The sequence below is a fragment of the Rhinolophus sinicus genome, linkage group LG09 (assembly GCF_036562045.2).
Source record: "Rhinolophus sinicus isolate RSC01 linkage group LG09, ASM3656204v1, whole genome shotgun sequence".
Classification (NCBI taxonomy): Eukaryota; Metazoa; Chordata; class Mammalia; order Chiroptera; family Rhinolophidae; genus Rhinolophus; species Rhinolophus sinicus.
The window spans coordinates 31,296,354-31,317,943 of record NC_133758.1 but is presented as its reverse complement, the minus strand read 5'-3'; the positions used below and the strand labels follow the sequence as shown (position 1 = coordinate 31,317,943).

Below are 21,590 nucleotides of genomic sequence, written 5' to 3'. Positions count from 1 at the left end.
ACAAAAGACATAGGCCTACAAATTTGTAGTTTACAGTTAGTCTGCAATATGCCATTGTCAGCTCGGAGGAATCGAGGAATTGAGTGGTGGTCTTCTTGAGGAAATTGTGTGTCTTTCCACCTCCTCCTGAGTCTAGTTTTCAAAGTGTGGGTTTATTATCTACGTTAAAGAATGGTGATTTCCCAAACATCAGAATATATCTCTGTTCACAGTTCTGAACAAAACAGTGCAACTGACCGAGCATTGATTGACCACTGTCTAAATCTAATCCAAAAGACAGTGGTGCTTTCTTTGTACTTTTGATTAACTTCAAAATGAAGGTGGATAATTCTCTCATAATCTTAAGGGTGTGTAAATTTGGTTTCTTGGGATTGTATATGGAACTAAAATGGTGATTTCATTTGTTCACAAGATGTTGGTTAAATGCAGTTCCTAGGAGCTAAACTTAGTGCCCTTTAAAAATATCAGTAAATCAATTTGTCTGGTGTAACATTACTCTGGAGGAGAAAAGGAAAACAGAAAACGTATTTACTTAACTCTCTATTTTCCAATTGTGCCTGTGTGTACCTGTTTTTTACCTTCACCTCCATTCCTTGCCCTGTTCCTACTCTGCTGGTTCCATGAAAGCTGACCCGGATTGGCTGGTTTTTCCAGCCCCCAAACCCAGCCCCCAGCTTCCCCCCAGTGACCTTGAACTCTGAGTTCTAGTAATATCACCTCTTCCTTTTGTCCCTTGAGACTTGTGGGTGGTAGTAGTGCGTTTGACTTCCTGATGCCGCTAATCTCAAGGATGATTCACTATCCCCAGTTTAGCTTCTCAATTCTTCCATCATCTGTGTAACCATTTCTCTGGATTGAATCCTGTCTGTTTTAAATATTTAAGTGTTTTCTCTTTTCTTAGTCACATCCTGACTAACTACTCAGTACTTCATTAATTTCTCCCCAAAATTAGTGGAAGAAAAGTAAATAGGGATTACTTGCTTGGCCCAAGGAAAATAAATGATTCTCAGTAAATAAATATAAAGTTAAATGTGAAGTGCAGTTTTTTACACTGAAAAAAAAATAGCTATATATATATATATATTTATATTTATATTTGTATATATATGCATATATATATATATATAAAGCTATTTTTTGCATATAAGCTATATATATGCATACATATATATTTAATTAAAGTTTATTGGGGTGACAATTGTTAGTAAAGTTACATAGATTTCAGGTGTACAATTCTGTATTACATCATCTATATATCACATTGTGTGTTCACCACCCAGAGTCAGTTCTCCTTCCATCACCCTATATTTGATCCCTTTTACCCTCATCTACCACCTCACCCCACCTTCTGGTAACCATTAACTCATCTGTGTCTATGAGTTTTTGTTTCTTCATTGTTTGTCTTGTTCCTTTGTTGTCTCAGCTTTGTATCCCACATATCAGTGAAATCATAGGTTCTCGACATTTTCTGTCTGACTTATTTTGCTTAGCATAATAATCTCAAGATCCATCCTTGTTGTCGCAGATATATTTAAAGGCATATTCTAAGCTATATAGTGTGGTAGTTAATTTATTGCTGTTAATAAAATCATTGCTAGTATTCTTATCTTGCATATCAAGTTCATGGGAAGATTTTTAAATTGAGTCTCAGATACATACCAAATATGATTTTTACTTTTTTAATATTCACATTTCACAAGCTTCTGTATGTATAGTATAAGAACCTCTTCTTAGGGCATCAGTCTCATTCCTACATTCATATTTAAATCTAGAACTTCAGATCTGTTTTATGATGAACCAGACCTTTCTCTTTTAGTAATGGCTGTTTGCTACTTGGTGCCCTGTGATCTGAACATGTCCCCTTTCCTAAATAAATACTGACTGAATCGGAAAGCAAAGTGATCAGGGTGCCAGTGTCTGTCTTTTTTGACAGGTAAACAATCCACTACTGTCCTAACAATCCCACTCATCCTAAAGGGCCTCTTTGCTATTACAGTAGCTTTTCACTTAATCATTTTGGCACTTCACTTGGTTATTTTAAATGCAAGTGCATGGCTATTTTCATTTTCTTCTCATTTATTTATGTAGACATTTCCCTTTTCAGTCTTTTCTCAGGGGTCATTGTGACTGCTCATTTGTCCATGTTAATGTATTATGGGTACACTCAAAAGGACATGGTGTCCCTCCTACCCATAGTTTTCATCTAGTCAACCAATGTTAATGTTAAACCTGCAATGCCTAATTGAGAATCCTCCAGACAATGTGAAAATGCCATCATGAGCAAAATTACTTTTGGACCCCTTATAACCTAAAATTGGGACACACAGGGATCGTAGCTTTATGGTGTGGTTTAAGATGCAGCAAATAACCAATGTTCTTAAAACATATCTTCCTTAGTTTGGTACAGCACTGAAAATTCTAATCGCTAATGTTTCTTTCCAGCTTATAGAAATGAAGCTTTATAAAATCATGTTTTTTTTTAAAAAAAAATACTCTCAGGAAGAGAAATACATCTATTAATAGTAGATACTACATCACACATAAGTCAAATGAATTAGCCAGGAAGAGACTCCTGGGGCAGTGGTGCAAACACTCACATTTGAGGGTGTAGTACACATAAGTAAGAGGAGATGACTGAAATAATCTCACTAACATCAGCACGTTGCCTGATGGGTAAAGGGAAATATCTTTCCTAAGAGATAAGGCAGGCCAAACATATCTTCAGGTCATATTGGAGAAAGAGGGAGGAAGAGTAGAGAGTTTAGTCCTTACACAAATGAGCAACATTCTGAAGAGAGATTTTAAATCACTGGTGACCAAATAGTTCAGGGAAGTGCTTTAACCAAGATGTAGTCAGTTGAATCACAGAGTATAATGTGGGAAAAATCAAATGTGTTTAAAGGCAGAAATCATCTGTTATCCATCTTTGTATCCCTGGAAACTAGCCCACTGCTTGGCTCACTAAAGATAATTTCTAAATAAATAAATGATTAGTGAATAAGGACAAAGGCACAGAGCAACACTGGCTGAGGCTTACTGAGTCCCTCCTTTATATCAAACACTGTTTTGTATACACATATATTATGTTTCATGCTTCAACAACCCCATGACATAGGTAATATTAATCTTATTTTTAAAGATAAGGAAACTAAAGCCCAGACAGGTGGAATAACCTGCCCAAGGTTAAGTAAGATGGGATGAAAAATTCAAATCCAGACAGCCTGGTTTCAGAGCCTGAACAAATAATTATTATGTTCCACTGTCTCTCATGTAATATAGTCATCAAATAATTTTTAAATACAGAAGCAACATTGTTTATTATTAATAAACTTACGTCATTCCAGAATATACCTATATTAAGAGATCTTGCCTAAATATTGAAGGGGCTTGCTTTGAACACAAATCCCCTTTATTCGGTGTTCTCCTATCTTTCCCTTTTAAAACAGGACTGCCTGAAATCAACTTCCTAATTGACATTCAGACCTCATCATTTCCATTCTTTAGTAGTTTGCTGTGAAATTAATATTTAAAGGTGCTATTGCTCCTCTCATGCCATTTGCTTCGTTTAAGAATATGTCATCTTGAGCAGCAAGTGACTTAAATTCTGAGCCTCAGATTGATCACCGAAAAAGATATGTCTACTTGGTTTTGAGGACTAGAAAATAATATTCGTACAACAAAACAACAAAGTAAAGTTCCTGGTATAGAGTAGGTACCTAACAAACAGTAGCCAACATGATCTAATTACCTCCACCCACTTCTATCCCAAAGCCAGTGATGGCTGCCGCATCAACTGCAGAACATAATCTGTGTCCTATACTCCATAGCATGTCAATACAGGCACGACAAATTTCTTGAGTCTTTCTGCCTGCCTTTGCTGCTCATCAGTTGACCTTTGCTAATGTAGGAATTATCTGCCTTCTCTAAGCCATGACTGTGCCTTTACTTTTGTTCGTGCTGGTTCTTCTGCCTAGACCCTCCTCACAATCACACCCCCCTTCAAGTCCCCCTCACCCACAAGCACACGTGAACTCTTTCATGACTTGCAATACCCTAGTCATCTTTCAAGATCCATCACAGCTGTGCTGTTATCATTACGGGGAGGTCATTGATAAACCCTTCCTGAGTCAATACTTACCAGTCCTGTCTCTGAATTCATACAGCCCTTTGGGCCATTTCTAGAAGATCAACTCCTAGTGTAGACAACAGAGAGAAAAGCAATCTCATTCAGGCATTCACAGGCTCATGTTGGCATTTCTCATGTTATCCGTCTCTCCCCCCCTCTGAAATTTTCATCAGTGACAAATGCCAAGTCTTTTTTATCTTTGACTCTCCCTGTATCAAGCTCAAAGTAGCCTCATTTTTGGTGTTAGGTGAAATATGGAGCTTCATATTTTGAGATATTCTTGAGTGGTTCCAGTGTGATGAAGATTTCATCTAGCAATTACAAGCAGAAAGAGAGCTTCCTTGGGGGAAAAGGACCTTACAGAGAGGATCTGTGCCACTCTGTGCCAAGCACCAAAGAAGACGCTTCACGAACATCATCTTATTTAATTTTCATAATAATTCCTCAAATTAGCTATCATTTTCCTCCTTATTTAGATAAGAAAACTAGAATTCCAAGAGTTGAGATAATTTGTCAATGTCATATTTCTGGAAAGTAGCAGAACAAGAATACTAAGCCATATCATTTCACTGCGGCAAACTGCCACCCTAAGAGCTTTCTGATTTAATCCTATAAGAATATATCTGTATGATAATGCTAGATTTTTCCATTTAAAGTATTTCCTGAGGAGTAAGCGATTTATAAGTACACAGTTCTTTTTTCTCATTGGCAAATAAGTTTATGTTTAGGATGATGCCAAAATTAGCACTATTTCTGTGCAACAAGTTTAAAAGATGTAGCACCTTGTGGTTCTGAGACCTGTTTATGCAAAAACCTCGTTTATTAATGTGAGCCAATGCCTGAAAATGATGATTTCTAAAACTGTAGACTGATAGAATTTTAGGCCTGAATGACATTTAGAATCACCACTAGAGGTGGGAGCTTTTTAAGGCAAGGATTCTGTCTCTCATTTCAGAATATTTATGAAATGAATATTTATGACTAATTATGAAAGGGTTTGTGTATAATGCAAAATAAAAATTTCTCTAGATATGGCAATACTATTAGCACTTCTTAAGAGAGTACATAAATGTGTTCTGAAAAGTTTTTAATCACACTATTCAAGTACAATGTGTAAAAATAATAATTGATTTGAATAAAACTCAAAATTTTCCAAATCAATCTTCTGACTTCAGTTTAATGTAAAAACCAGTATCCATCGAGAAGGATTTCCTTCCTTTCGTGAAAAATCCTAATGATGCTCAGGCCATATTTATACCTATAATGATCATTCATTTATTTGTTCTTTAAATGTATATTACACATCTCTTATGTGTGCCAGGAACTTTACTTTGTTGTTTTATGAATATTATTTTCTAGTCCTCACAACAAATGTATATTACACATTTCTTATGTGTAATATACATCTCTTATGTGTAATATATACCAGGCTCAGTGCTAGGCACCTGGAACCTGAGATAAATAAGGTATAATTATCCTAGTTAAGTTTGCCACAGAATCAGGTCCTAGAATTATAGAATTTAAGCATCAGAAGGGATATTTCAGAAAGTCTTTTAGACCCCATCTTAGTCCATTTGGGCTGCTATAACAAAATACCAGAGACTGGATAGCTTATGAACAACAGAAATTTATTTCTCACAGTTCAGAGCCTGGAAGTATAAAATCAAGGTGCTAGCATGGTCACATTCTGGTGTGAGCCTTCCGCCTGGTCAATAGCTGAGCACATTTTTGCTGAGTCCTCACATGGTAGAAGGGGCTCCGGAGCTCTGCGGGGCCTCTTTTATAAGAGCACTCATCCTATTTAGGTCAATAATACAGAATTGTACACCTGAAATCTATGTAATTTTACTAACAATTGTCACCCCAATAAATTTAATAAAATAAATTTTTTTAAAAAAAAAAAAAGAGTACTAACCCTCCACCTCCCAACAGCCCCATCTCCTAGTGCTATCACATTGGGATTTTAATACGTAAATTTTGGGGGGGACACACCCATTCAGACCATAGCAACCCCCCAATTTTATATTTGAGGAAGTTGAGGCCCAGAGAGGTTAGGTACTACCCCAATAATTAGCAACAAAGCCACAATTAAGATCTATCTGAGTCTTCTACCACCTACCCTGTTTCCCAGAAAATAAGACCTAGCTGGACAATCAGCTCTACTGCATCTTTTGGAGCAAAAATTAATATAAGACCTGGTCTTATATTGTATTATGCTAGATAAGACCGGGTCTTATAGTAAAATAAGATCAAGTCTTATATTAATTTTTGCTCCAAAAGATACATTAGAGCTGATTATCTGGCTAGGTCTTATTTTCGGGGAAACACGGTAGCTATTCTCCACCATACAACAAACGAGCCAGTATCCCTATATTCTTGATCTTATTTTCCCCTAAGAGAAGTTTGGAGTCTAAGGAGAAAAGACTAAGAAAAGATTGATTTGGGTTTTATTTATAATATGTAGAAGTAGATTTACTGTTCATCAAGCACTTTTTGAGAAATAAATATAAGGAGTTTTGCTAGGTGCTGGACATACAGTGAGCAAAACCAGAAATGTCTTTCTGGCCGGCATCATGTTTACTGTCTGTGTGCGTGACTATATTTGTGTGTGTGAAAACCCAGCATAAAAGCCCTAAACTGCCCTTTAATGGTCCAGGCCCAAAATAGTCCTGGAAATGACAGGCATAATGTGATGCTAAAAATGGCAACTAACGTGATTGAAACATATGTATTCACTTTTTTGAGAAGTGTAAAACAATATATTCCATAAATACCTGACCTATTAAAGCAAAAAGATACATATCTATGTTTTTGGTCTACTGTTGTTATGTGGATAACTTGTCAACATTCCAGGAGTGAAAAGAATTTTTAAAAATATGACTTGCATGTGTAGACTGCTATGTCTATCTTTGAGTAAGGTAAGTATATATTATTTAGAAAAAATAAGAATTCTATTTACTTGCCCAGGTTATGTTCCTGCTTTGTTGAGCTGTCTTTTGTCAACTGCCTCTTTGTTTCCCCAGAAGAATTTGCATCATGCTGTTTATCTTTACATAAGCATGATTTTTTATAGTAAAATATGTAAATATTTTTCTTTATTATTTACATACATTGTCTCTTATTTAAGAAAATTTTCTATATCCCAGAAAGTTCCCAAGTTGTGGGTTTGTTTTTTTGTTTCGTTTTTTTTAATTTAAAGACAATTTTTTAAGGAGCAGTTTAGTTTATAGTAACAGGAAGATACAGAGATTTCCCACATACCCTTTCCCCACACATACACAGCCTCCCCCACTATCATTGTCCCCCACCAGAGTGGGACATTTGTTACCACTGTTGAACTTACATTGACACATCTTTATCACCCAAAGTCCATAGTTTACATTAGGGTTCACGCTTGGTGTTGTACATTCTATGGGTTTGGCCAAATATTAATAACATCTAGCCATCATTATAATACCATACAGCATATTTTCACTGCCCTAAAAATCCTGTGCTATGCTTCTCTCCTTGCCCTCCAAGTTGTGTTTCTCATATTAAAGTCTTTAATCCACCAGTAACTAATTCTTTGTATGTGCGATGATTTTGGATCCTTCTTCCACTGCTCTACACTGCCACTTCTCTCACATGTCAAGGTTCCATACGTGTGTGGGGGCTTATTTGCTTTTTTTTCCCCATCAGTACATTTGCTTACCCTATTGCTAACACTTCATTGTCTTAATGACTACAGCTTTGGGTTGTTGTTTTTTAATTTTTTCCCTGTTTTCATTTTTTTTAACATTTTTTAAATGTAGCTAACATACAATATTATATTAGTTTCAGGTGTACACCATCGTTGTTCAACATTTATATACCTAAAGAAGTGATCAGCATGATAAGTCCAGCAAGCATCTGACACTGTACCACGCTATCACAATATTATTGACTATATTCCCTATGCTGTACATTACATCCCCATGACTTATTTGTTTTATACCTGGATATTTAGACCTCATTCCCCTTCACCTTTTCCCCTTTTTAAATGTTTCAGTTATAGTTGACATTCAATATTATTTTATATTAATTTCCAGTGTATAGCATCGTGGTTAAACATTTATATAATTTAAGAAATGATCCCCCTGACTAATCTAGCACTATAAATAGTTATTACCATATCATTGACTATATTCCCTATGCTTTACTTTATATCCCCATGACTATTTTCTAACTACCAATTTGTACTTCTTAATCCCATCACCTTTTTCACCCTGTCCCTAACCCGCTCCCCTCTATCTCCCCAACAAATCTAACACCCGTAAGACACCATACATAGTTATTACAATATTATTGACTATATTGTTCATGCTGTTACATCCCCATAACTACTTTGTAATAACCAATATGCACGTCTTAATCCCTTCCCCTGTTTTCACCCACACCACCAAACCCCCTCACATCTGGCAACCATCAAACTGTTCTCTGTATCTATGAGCTTCTTTCTGTTTTGTTTGTTAATTTTGTTCTTAGATTCCATACATAAGTAAAATCATGTTGCATCTGTCTTTCTCTGTCTGATATACTCCCCTCAGCACAAGTCCATCCATGCTGCTGCAGTCTGCAAGAACCCATTCCATTACATTGCTGAGCAATATTCCGTTGTATATATGTACCACCTCCTCTTTATCCATTCTTCCGTTGATGGACACTGAGGTTGCCTCCACATCTTTGCTATTGTAAACAATGCTGCAATGATTATATGGATGCGCACGTCCCCTCAAAGTAGCATTTTGAATTTCTTTGGATAAATACCCATAAGTGGGATTACTGGCGCCTTCATTGTCTCTTCTTATAGCCTTTGTTTTAAAGTCTATTTTGTCTGGTATAAGTATTACTACCTGAGCTTTTTTTTGTTTTTTTTTTATTTCCATTTTCATGAAATATCTTTTTCCATCCCTTTACTTTCAGTCTTATGTGTGTCTTTCAATCTGAAGTGAGTCTCTTGTAGGCAGCATATGTAAGGGTTTTGTTTTCTTAACCATTCAGCCCTCCTATGTCTTTTGATTGGAACATTTAATTCATTTACATTGAAAGTAATTGTTGATAGATATATAGCTACAGTAGTACCTCAGTTTTCAAACGTCTCTGTTGACGAATGTTTTGGTTTACGAACACCGTAAATTTTATGGATCTATGGTATCATTAGATAGTAAAATTCATGCTAAATTTGCAGTTGTACGGGTTGATATTAAAGGTCTGGAACGGATTAATCCATTTTGCATTACTTTCTATGGGGAAACCGCACCTCAGTTTTCGAACGTTTCAGAACTCGAACAGTCTTCTGGAACAGATTATGTTCGAAAACCGAGGTACCACTATATTGCCATTTTATTATTCATAATTTTGATTTCTTTTTTCTATCTTAAAGAAGTCCCTCTAACATTCTTTGTAATATTAGTTTGATGGTTATGAACTCCTTTCGCTTTTTCTTGTCTGGGAAGCTCTTTATCTGTCCTTCAATTTAAAAAGATAGCCTTGCTGAGTAGAGTAGTCTTGGTTGTAGGTCCTTGCTTTTAATCACATTGAGTATTTAATGCCATTGCCTCTGGCCTGCAAAGTTTCTGTTGAGAAATCAGCTGACAATCTTATGGGAGTGCCCTTAAAAGTTACTAGTTGCCTTTTTGTTGCTGCTTTTAGGATTCTCTCTTTGTCTTTAACCTTTGCCATTTTAATTATAATGTGTCTAGGGGTGAACCTGTTTGGGTTCACCATGTTTGGGACTTTCTGAGCTTTCTGGACTTGTATGTCTATTTCCTTCTCCAGGTTAGGATAGTTTTCAGTCATTATTTCTTCAAATAGGTTCTCAATCCCATGCTTTTTCTTTTCTCCTTCTGGTACCCCTGTGATGCAAATGTTATGCTTGATGCTGTCTCTGGGATCTCTTAAACTATCCTCCTTTTTTGAATTCTTTTTTTCTCTTTGCTGTTCTGATTGGGTGTTTTCCGTTACCTTGTCTTCCAAATCGCTGATTCAATCCTCTGCTTCATCTATTCTGCTAGTGATTCCTCCAGTGCATTCTTCATTTTAGTTATTCTTCACTTCTGTCTGGTTCTTTTTTATGGTTTCATTGCCCTTTTTCACACTTGCTATCTTTTTTCTGAAGTTCTCACTAAGTTCTTAAACATCCTTATAACAATTGTTTTGAACTCTGTCTCTGGTAGGTTGCTTACCTCCATTTTGTTTAGTTCTTTTTCTCGATTTTTCTCCTGTTCTTTCATTTGGGATACATTTATTTGTTTCCTCATTTTGGCTGCATCTCTGTTTTTCTATATATTAGTTAGATCTGCTATGTCTCTGAGTCTTGGCCGGGTAGCCTTATATAGTAGGTGTCCTGTTGGACCCAGTGGCAGCCTCCCTGGTCTCCTGCTCTGGGTGCTCCAGAGTGTCCCTTGTGTGAGTTATGTGTACCCTCCTCTTACAGTTGAGCCTGGTTGCTATCAGCATGTCAGTGGGTGAGATTGAGCCTTATTCTGACTGGCTATGGGGTTTGGCCATGTCCAAAGCTTACCGGTTGCTGTGCAGGGGACTTACCTCACTGAGTGGGATTTGCCCCAGCAGGCTCTGGTGCCTGTTGAGACCACCCTTTGTGTGTGCCATTTGTGGGGCTAATAGGGTGGTGCTCTCCTGTGATCTGAAACCAGCCTCCAAGTATGTTAGTTCTGGGGCCTCTTGGGAGGTGCTCCAGTGGAGGCCCAGGTTACCCACTGCCTGTGATTGTTTTGGGACTACTTGGTAGGAGCTACAAAGGGATCCACAGTTGTTCCGTGATTGTGCTGAACCTGGAGGGGCATGGGAGAGGCCACGGTACAAACCTGAGGATGTCTGCCATTAGTACCAGGCCTGAGGTAGCGCTGCAAAAATCCAGGACACCCCAAGGCTTCCTGCCACCTGCCAGCTCCCTTAAGGCTAGGCCGCTGATAGAGCCTCATAAGGTATGCAAGTTGGGTGTGGCAGGGTCTCAGGGAGTCACTAGGGTGGGAAGAGCTGTGGTCACCAGGTTAGTTAGACTCTGATTTGGTGCCAGTGCTGAACCTGGAGCTACTCAGTAAAAATCTCAGAGCACACTGAAGCCAGTCACTACCTGTCAGGGGCCTGCCAGACTCTGATAGTTTTCCAAGAAAGTATGCAATGCAAGTGGGACTGGCTCCCAGAGAAAGTGTCATCAGTGGTGCATGAGTTGGGTGGGGTATGTCCTAGTGTCGGCAGGTTGAAGCAGCAGAACTCACTAAGCCAATCAGATTCAGATTTGGCCATGGTGGTGCAGGCTCAACACTGGAAAGATGATGCCTATCTGTCAGATGCAAGGGAGGAGAACATCACACAGGGAAAATGCTTACTGTATTTTAATCCTCACTCCAAAGCCACCTACCTCAGTCTGCATCCCACCCCACCCCGAATGTCTCTGATGGCTCCCAAGTCACTGTTCCTCTACTGTAACCCAAGATGAGTGCCTGCAAGTGAATGAGTCTGTGTGCTGGCTGTTTAAGAGGACATCTGGGGGTCCTGCAGCCTTCTGTCCTACCCAGATGTTTGGAATCCCCATATTTTTTCACAGCCAGATGTTATGTCTTTTTCCCAGCACCAGTACTCCAGGCCGGGGAGCCAGTTGTGCACGGCTGGGGTCCTTCATTCCTGTGGGGCTAACCTCCATGGCCAAGGTATCCCTCCTGATTTTCAACTGCCACACAGAGGTTTGAGTGCTGTTCTACGTCTCTGTCCTCCTACCAGTCTTGATGTGGCTACTTCTTTATATTTTCAGTCATAGGACTGCTGTTCCGCTAGACTTCAGGTGGTTCTCAAGTTGATTGTTCTATAATTTAGTTGTAATTTTAATGTGTTCACAGAAGGATGCAGGTACGGTGTTTATCTACTCTGTCATCTTTGATCTCCTAATCTACATAAGTATGATTTTTAAAACTCTGATCACCACAAGAATGGGTGGAGCAATGTTTTCCTATCCTAAACTAAGAATTATGATGGGTTTACAAAAGTAAATAATAATGTGCTTTAATGTTAGTACATTCATATTATGCTTATGACATATTATGAAATATGACAGTTTATTGTTTTACCTTGTATTTTAGCTATCAATTGATTTTTGTAACTTTAAAACCCTGACTTTTTTAAATGGATAGTTAATTTCAGCAAAACCTTAAACTTTGAATTTGATAGTTACAAATCATCAAAGCAGATGAGTAATGTAGCTCTCTATTCTTTTAATTGCTAACAATTCTGTAACATTGGACTACAAATTTTACTGTGATTATTTGTTTTCAGATATGCTTTTAGACCCAGACAAATGCATGTATTTTATTCCTCCAGTTCTAGTTGCATTTATAAGTAAGGTGGCTGTCTTTGTCTAAGAACAAGTTTTTATTATTATACTGTTCCTTATATATACGGGGTGCCAAAAAAAATGTATACAAGTGGACACTTTGGTCAACATTCTCAGGCAGTAGTTTGCTGTAATCAGAAGTGTCTGGACGCTGATGGTAACCATTTTGAGCACCTCTTGTAATTGCAGAAGTCAAACGTGACTTGTATTCATCTTTTGTTATTGGTATATGTTGAGTATTACAATTTTAATACAGTTTTCCTTTCTTAAAATGTGTATACATTATTTTTGGCACCCTCTGTATATAAACAACTCCCGTATCACATGGTTTATCTTCTGAAGTTGAATTTCTTCCCAGGGTAGTGGCACCTATAAAAGGCACATTTAGAGAGAAAAAAGCCTTACTGCATTTCAGATAAGGCTACATTCTTCCCATTCATCCACAGCAAATGAGCTTCTCATGACTTCAGTGCAATAGAACCCCATTTTATACTATCGCAGAGTTAGCCACCCTCCGTCCATGTACCTCCTCTATGGCCAAGGGTGCCACCATGAGTAAGACAAACATGCCACCACCTGAATCCCGGGCAGATTCCCACAGCACCTTGAATTCGCCTTTGAGAAGAAACATTTGCAGGCATTAAGCATAATGGTAAAATTACCCTAATATAAAAACCTTCCCATTCTCTCTTGGATTCTTCCTTCCTATAGTACAAGGAGTGAAAGGGCCTAAGAAGCAGGGCTTGTCAGTCTCTGCCTTAAGCTCAGTTCTTAACAGGAGCTCCTCTATCTGATAAAAAGGACTCTGAGATTTTCCATATCATCCAGCTCTGAGGCTGTTGTGTGTAGGACTGTCCTCTGTAAACACAAAGGCTTTTCTGTAAAATATTATTAGTACACTTTCAGAAAGATGCTTAAGGCTCTCATGTGTTGTCTGACCTAGTAACAAAGATAATAGACTAGTTCAGCTCATGATTGCCTTCTCATTAAAATATTCAGATCCCTTTCATACTCACACATAGAGTTCATGCTTAATGTATACAAACTGCAGTAAGCTGTGACTGCCTAGTAAGCAAATGGAGGTGTGTCTGACAATCTGAAGAACATAAATGAGTAACTGAAACATTGACATTGGTTTCAGCTGGGTGACCCAAGCCTTCATTCTTCCTTAGCCACCTCCGATGTTTCTAATGGGCTGGTGAAACAGTAGCTCTCAGAAGTAGCTCATTAAATCATAAAAATGAGAATTAGCATTTAACATAATGTCCTTCCCTCTAGTCTGATAGTGGTGCAAAGAGTGACCGGAGAAGCAAGGGGACTGGATCCTAACATCTTTGATATAATTTTACAGAATATAGAACAAAGTGTCTGCTAGAATTCATGCTCCCAAATAAGTTTTTCCAGATGTATATGATTCTGATTATTTAGTGTTTTTAGGAAAATATTTCAGTGTTTACTTCATTTTTTCAAAGTATAATCTTTTTCAAGTTGAGTTTTTAAGGATTCGAAAACCTTTCTCTCCCTTTTAACTTGTTTTAAAAAGCAATGTAAAAGCATAGGAAAAATGGGTAGAAGAAGAAGACTTTTAGCTGGATGGTGAAATTAAGTCATAAAATGAAAAATACCTGGCACTTTCGAAAAAAAACACCAACAACAACTCGAAGTTCATTTTTTTAGCACTATTCTGTTCTAACTGGGCTACTTGGTTGTATGCCTGGGCTTCTGAAGTCCCAGAAAGAAATATCACCCCTGTTAAAATGTTTTGCTCAAGTAAAGGGGAAGGGGGACATTACATTTTTATGAGAACAAAAATGAATATACTATTGAGTTGAAAGCAAAATGAGCATGAATTTTTACAGAGAGAAATAAGACATCAGTGAAATGTCAGCACTGGAAAATAATTCTTCCATCAGATACATCCTCATGTTCTGCCATTACTTCACTTTCCCGTGCCCATCAAGAGGGAAATGTGAAGAAGTACCCCAGATAAGATGCACACTTCGGTGCTTGGGAGAAAAATGGTGGTTTCTTATTTAAGTAAGAAAAATGATACTACTCATGAGAAAATCATTTGGATGGATTCTGCTCTACGTTTAGTTGGGAGAGAAAATCATCTACAACCACTTCTTGAGAACAAAGTCCTGCCCACTTGACTCTAAAGCAGTGGTTCTTAGCTGGGGGCAACTTTGCCCCTCACGAGACATTTAACAATATCTGTAGACATTTTTTTATTGTCATGCCATAGGGTAGGGGGTGTGGAATGCTATTAACATCTAGTGAGTAGAGGTTGCAATGCTGCTAAACATCCTACAATGCTCAGAATAGTCACCTAAAGGAAAGAATGTATCTGTCCCAAAGTGTCAGTAGCACCAAGGTTAAGAAACCCTGCTCTAAAATATTAAAGGCTACTCTGTAGCAGGCTCCACATATGGAGGTACCTTCCATATGTTACCTATTTAATACTCACCATCTTTCCATTAAGTAGGTACTAGTATTATCCTAAATTTTAGGTGATGAAATTGAGATTCAGATAGTTAAGTAACTTGCTTAAGGCCATGCAGTCTGCAAGTAGTGGACCCCGAATTCAAAGTCGATGAGACTCCAAAGATCAGCTCCTCTCAGGTCACTATGCTCCTCTGTTCAAAAATACCTACATCAGCCATCTTCCATGCCCCCTGAAACTCAGCATCTCCAGAGCATTCCTATGAAAATGCAGGTGTGTCATGTGAGCATGCTAACAAGATAGATAGTCATGGCTATTCATCCCTTCCAAAGTCTAGAGTAAACTAACTGGGTTCCGGGGACATGGATTGGATGAGAGGATGTGGCATTGTTAGAAGGGGAGACAAAGGGTTCCTGAAAAAGGAAATTTCACTTTAAAAAGTCCCTTTTTGGAAGATAACTTTGGTGGGGAAGATGGGATTTTGGGACAGGAGTTAGAGTATAGAAAAGACCAAATCTTGCACCAAAGTTTTGATTATATAAAACAGAGAGTGCATGAGGCAGCAAGCATCACAGAAGGATACAACACTCTCCTCGTCTAAAGGGGATGAAAGGCTAATTTCTCCTACTGCAGAAGCGCTTTCCTCTGCTTGTCCTCTGCCCCTCAGTGAACCTGAACTACCAGAAGCACAAGACCAGAAGACAGGCATGAGCTGTGCAGCATCCCCAGGAAATGCTGATAATCACAAAACAGGAAGCAGGCAATTCACTTTAGGCAACACTTACACAAAAAGGACCCCATCGTCTATAGAATGTGGAAAGAAAACAAAACCTTATTTTCAGGGAGTGGTTTTGCTTCCTGACTCATAATTCCCTTGACCTAGTCCTTTACACAGTCCAGTATCTGCTGCTTTTCAACACTTCCGGTGACAGCAGCTGAGCCCTATAACCTATTGGGGCTCTTCTTGGGCCTCGACTCACCACTCAGCCTGTGCCCCAACCACACAGAACCATTTGCCATTTCTTTATCCACCAACTTTTTGGTTTCTCTCTGTGAGTCTCTTTTTTGAGTGAGGAGACCTTTCCCAGAAACTCCATGTTATAGTTTCCTAGGGCTGCTGTAACAAATTACCACAAACTTGGTGACTTAAAACAACAGAAACGTATTTTCTCATAGCTCTGGAAAAGAGAAGTCTGAAATCAACATGTTGGCCTGGTCATCCTTCCTCAGAAGGCCCCACAGAAGAATACTTCCATACCTCTTCCTATCTTCTGGTGGCTCCAGCCGTCATTGGCTTTCTTGGCTTGTAGCCGTATCAACTCCAACCTTTGCCTCTCTCTTCACATAGCCTATGTGTGCTCCTCCTTCTATGCCCTTCCTTCCTTTTACAAGGATATCGGTCATTGGATTTAGGACCCACCCTATCTCAGTATGATCTTAGTCCTTAACTAATTACATTTACAAAGACTCTATTTCCAAATAAGTTCACGTTCTGAGTTTCTTGATGAACATGGACTTTTGAGGGGCACTGCTTGTACTAGAGTTCCCCAGAGAAACAGAACCAATAGGATATATACGGAAAGAGATTTATTGTGAGGAATTGGCTCACACAATTATATAGGCTGAGAAGTCCCTAGATCTGTAGTCCAGAGGCCTGAGAACCAGGAGAGCTGGTGAAGTAAGTTTCAGTCTGAGTCGGAAGGCAAGAGAAAACTGATGTCCTAGCTCAAAGACTGTCAGGCAAAATCTCTCGCTCAGTGTTTTGTTCTATTCGGACATTCAACAGATTGGATGAGACTCACCCACACTGGGGCAAGTATTCTGCTTTATTAAATCTACTGATTCAAATGTTAATCTCGCCCAGGGGCAGCCAGATGTCTCAGTTGGTTAGCACGTGAACTCTTAACAACAGGTTGCCTGTTGGATTCCCACATGGGCCAGTGAGGTGCACCCTCCACAGTTAGATTGAAGACAGGGAGCTGCCGGTGGGGTGGCCGGATGGCTCAGTTGGTTAGAGCCCAGGCTCTCAACAACAAGGTTGCCGGTTTAATTCCTGCATGGGAGGGTGGGCTGCACCCCCTGCAACTAGATTGAAGGACAACAACTTGACTTGGAACTGATGGGTACTGGGAAAACACACTGTTCCCCAATATTCCGCAATAAAAAAAAAATTAAAAAATAAAATGTTAATCTCACCCAAAAACACCCTCACTGCACACCCAGAATAATGTTTAATGAAATATCTGGGTACTTCATGGCTCTGTCAAGTGGACACATAAAATTAACCATCACACTATTCAGTCTACTACATTCCCTCTTGACAGATTTTCTTTCATATTTTACTGGCATCACTGGTCAATTTTTGGTTCAATTTATATAAAATGTGTTTACCACATGAACCTTTTCATTCAATCCAATAATGGAATTCATTTAAGCATATAGAATGAAATTTTAAATATTAGTTTGTTATTTTTCTCATTTTATTCAGACAATTTTCTCAATAGTGTGTATTTCTTTACTATTCTTTTTCTGTTACTCCTGAGAAATTTTGCTCTGTGTTCTCTTGAACCACATATGCTTCTTTTTTTATCTTTCCCTTTAAATCAACTTCTGTCCTATTCTGTTTCTTAATCTGTGTTTTCCCACAATAATTTATTCTTCTACAGTGCTGCCTTAATCTTTTGAAGTTTTCTAATACCCTTTATTTTTATCATAATTGTCATGAATAATTAACTTTTACTGGGTGCCTACAGTGTGCATGACATTGCATTTGCTTCCTGGTCTCTCCATCTCATTACCTGTGATATATATACACATATTGCTTGATTGACAGTTACTGTCCACCCTCCCCCACTCACTGACTACTGAATTACGTGTCCTTTCCCACAGGCTTGTTACAAAGGAAGGGAGAAACTCAGTAGCTTCTATCACTCCTACATCTAATCTTAGTCACTGAATATGCTCTTAGGGTACATAAGCACCCTGCATAGACCTTTAGAATGTTTGCTGTGCTGATGATATAGTCCAAGTCCCTGAACACAAAGTAAAAGACTCTGGGAAAACACACCTAATATCCCAACAGCAAAGGCTTTTCAAGCTTAGGGCACACTGAATGGGTGATTTTTTCCCCCTAAATGTTCTGCCTAAAGTGACCTAATTAAATTCTCTGTGTACTCTCAAGTCAGTTAATTATATTTGTTTCCCATATGTTATAGCTAAAGCTATGTTTTCTTTATCCATAGTCTTATCTCCCCATCTAGGGTAAAGGTCATCAATATTTCTGGCGTACATCTAGTATAATATGTGCTTTTAGAAGGTACTTAATTAAAAGTTACTGTATTAGAATAAGTCATCTCATTTTAGAATAAGTCACATGGAAGAGACAAAAAACAATAATCTCCAAGTACTGTGTATTCAGACTAAGAAAAATTCTTTCAGGAGAGAGGTCTCAGGAATCTGCTTGTTTCCTTGACTTCAGACATGATTTTCAGACATGTCCTTCCCTTTTCCCTCTAGCTGAGAAAGAATATATCCTTTCGAATGGAGACGTGATATTTGCTGTGCAAACACACCTGGGTGTATAGGATATGGAATTGTCAGAGGGGAAGACTAGACATGTATTTATTCCCCTTCCCCTGTGAGTTACCTAGCAGTCTGCCTCTCAAATCACACAAATCTCCCACTCTCCTTGTCTCCCAACAGAATACAAGGCCATAAAAGGACTCAGGGCCCATCACAAAGCTCTGCCTAATTTTATGTCAATTTGAACTCACTATCTTTATAAGCATCCTGACCTCTCAACTCTCTGGGAATCTTTTTCTTCTCAGGACAGATTGTGGCCTCAGAGTATATTGCTTCTGCTCAGTATCCACTCTGTTTTACTATCAGTGAAAAGTGGCTTTGGAGATACTGCCATGTGGATTGTCCCTGACAGGAAAGCCAGTGTCACCCATCTCCAAGTAATTCCCATTCCTGCCTTGGACTCTAGAGCACATTCGTGGAGTTTCACAGATGATACCACACTAGATCAGGGGAGGAACACCTCAGAGATGAACTGCATTTAGAGTCAGCACGGTGGAATTACAAAAATCAAAGAACTCACACAGAACCCCAGTTTCTGTTCTAGCACTTGAAAAATTCATGGCTGGACTTTGAGCCAGTTATTTCACCTCATTGAGTTTCAGTTTCCTCATCAATAAAATGAAGTATTATACTAAATTATAGGTATGGATCCTGCTAATTCTAAATTTCTATCTTAGATTTTCTAACTTAAAGTTACTCACCCCCATTCCTCACAGAAATCTATACAGAGGAAATAACTCAAGATATAACCAAAATTTTATATACAAAGGTATTATATTGCTTATAAAAAGAAACTTGAAAAAGACTAAATACATATTTAACAATAAGGGAGGGCTAAATAAATTCTTATATATTCAAAAAGTAGAATTTTATGCAACCACTAAAAAATATTTTCAAAGAATATATAATACCATACTGTGTTTATTTTTACATGTCTTTCATTAAACAAAAGAAAGTAATATTCAAAATTATGCAAGACTTTTAATATATAAATGTTAATAATACATCAAAATGTAGATATTGGTTATCTCTGATAGTTGAATCGTGTGCTTTTGATGTTATTTCATAAATCCTTCTGTATTAACTTTTAGTCAGAAAAGGGACTAGAAGTGTAACTTTTTATTATTAAGTTTAAAAACCAAGTATATTTTTCACTAAGGAAAATTCCAGAATGTCAATATATAATTATGAATTTTAAAGAGATGAAAAATGCAAAAACAAAAATTGGGGAATAACTTTTCATAAATGATAGGGCAAAATGATTCCAGGTTCACAATGAGTAATCTGTAGAATACGTATGTAGTCATCTATTTCACAGTGCTATTTAAAAATAGCTATTTTCTGTGATGTGTCAACAGAAGAAAAACACAAAGAAACCTCTATTATTTACAGCACCATTAATACAATTCAAAAGAGGAGTGCGTGTTTTGAAAACATCTTAAGGGTAAAATAGAACATCTTTATATTAATTATATAAATTGAGATAGCTTACAACAGCCTTGTTCTTTTATAAGAAATTTTCATGAATAGAATAGATACTAATCCAATTAATATTTTTTAGGTCAGCTGCTAAAAGCGACCCAAGAAACTATGTGCTTGCAAAAATTATTCAGTAGATCACAATGGGTTTTTTTGTTGTTGTTGTTAACAAGTTTTTTTATTTGATTTAAACCGGTGCCCTAAAAGTAAAACACTTTGTAGTGTGATAAAAGAAAGAATCATCTTTAAAAGTGACCCAAAAAATTGCATTGACAGAGGTTCCAATTATTTGTCCTGTTTTAATTTTAACGTTAGCAGTTATTTGGGGCTTTTTTTGGTTTGGTTTGTTGTTGTTATTGTAGCCATGCTGCTTAATTCAAGCTGGTGACCGCTGAGCCCATGTTGTTACCTTGAATTTGTGGGAAATTAGGTGCCCTCCAGTCTGAAGACAGAGTTGTGAAGCAAATAACCTTTTAAGCTCCCTCCCCTTTCTATGCGTAAGGGCAGGTCAACTTCCTGGGTACACTCTGAAGCATTATGTCGCAAAAACTGTTTTTCCCTAGATGATTAGATTCTTCATATGAAATTAAGTGGGTCGCACCAGCACAGATTATGTTACAAATTTTGTTCACAATGAGCAAGAAATTAATCTTAACATTTACAAAAGGGGATTTAAAACTTTGTGAAACCAAATATACTGGCATTATATTTCCTGATGCTTAAGAGAATCCAACGAGTTGCTTTAACATCTGACAAGGATGTTTGCTAACCATATTAAACGCTCTAGTAGCAGTCTACCTTAACTAGGTAAGTGATAGGCTCTTAAATTTACAAAAGGAAGAACAATTAGATACCTAACCAATCTGTAGGAGAAAAAAAGGCACAGGTAAAGACTCCTAAAGAAATGAATGCACGCAGTAAAAGAGTCTATTCAGACAGCCACACATGAGAATAGTTATGAATTATTCAAATTGTGGTTCTGTTAGTCTTTCCTTCATCAACTGTCCTGACGGAGGATTAAGGGGTGCTGATTTTCCAGTATATGTGCTTCTTGCCTTTTACGGGTTCTGCCTTATTTACACCCTTTATAGGACTGTGTCATAATGAGTTACAACACTGAAGGATTTTTCAGTTACAGCAGCACCAAAACTATTTTAATAATCTCTACTGATTTGTTGTAGGGCTTTTTCATTTTTTTAATGATAGAGAAATCTTGCAATGCACAGCATTCATTTTACTCTATCAATTTCCTATGATGAAAATTTTTTCTCTGCCACAGGTTTATTTGTTTGTTTTTCCCCTGGCTGCTGCTTTGTACTGTAAGTCTTCAAAGGGATTGTAATGCTAGTTTTCCTATGCAATTGACTTTAGTGGCAAGTAATTTCCTGAGTTAGATGACTGTGGAGCAAAGCCCCTAAAAGTCTGTATTGGTGAGCAGTTTACAGCTCTTGTTACAGATCAAGGTGACCTTTTAAAGGCTACTGTTAATCCAACATCAGTATATTGTTAAAAATGTGATTTGGGTATATAATGTTTTATTCTAAAGCTCTTTATGATGAAACTTCTTTATACCTCATTTTAATTTGAAAAAA

At 37.7% G+C, this 21,590-nt stretch overlaps 1 protein-coding gene across 16 annotated transcripts in view; it reads left to right on the top strand.

Moving 5' to 3' along the window:
* DTNA (dystrobrevin alpha) overlaps positions 1-21,590 on the top strand; it is a 355,310-nt gene that overhangs the window by 163,504 nt on the left and 170,216 nt on the right. The window lies entirely within an intron of this gene.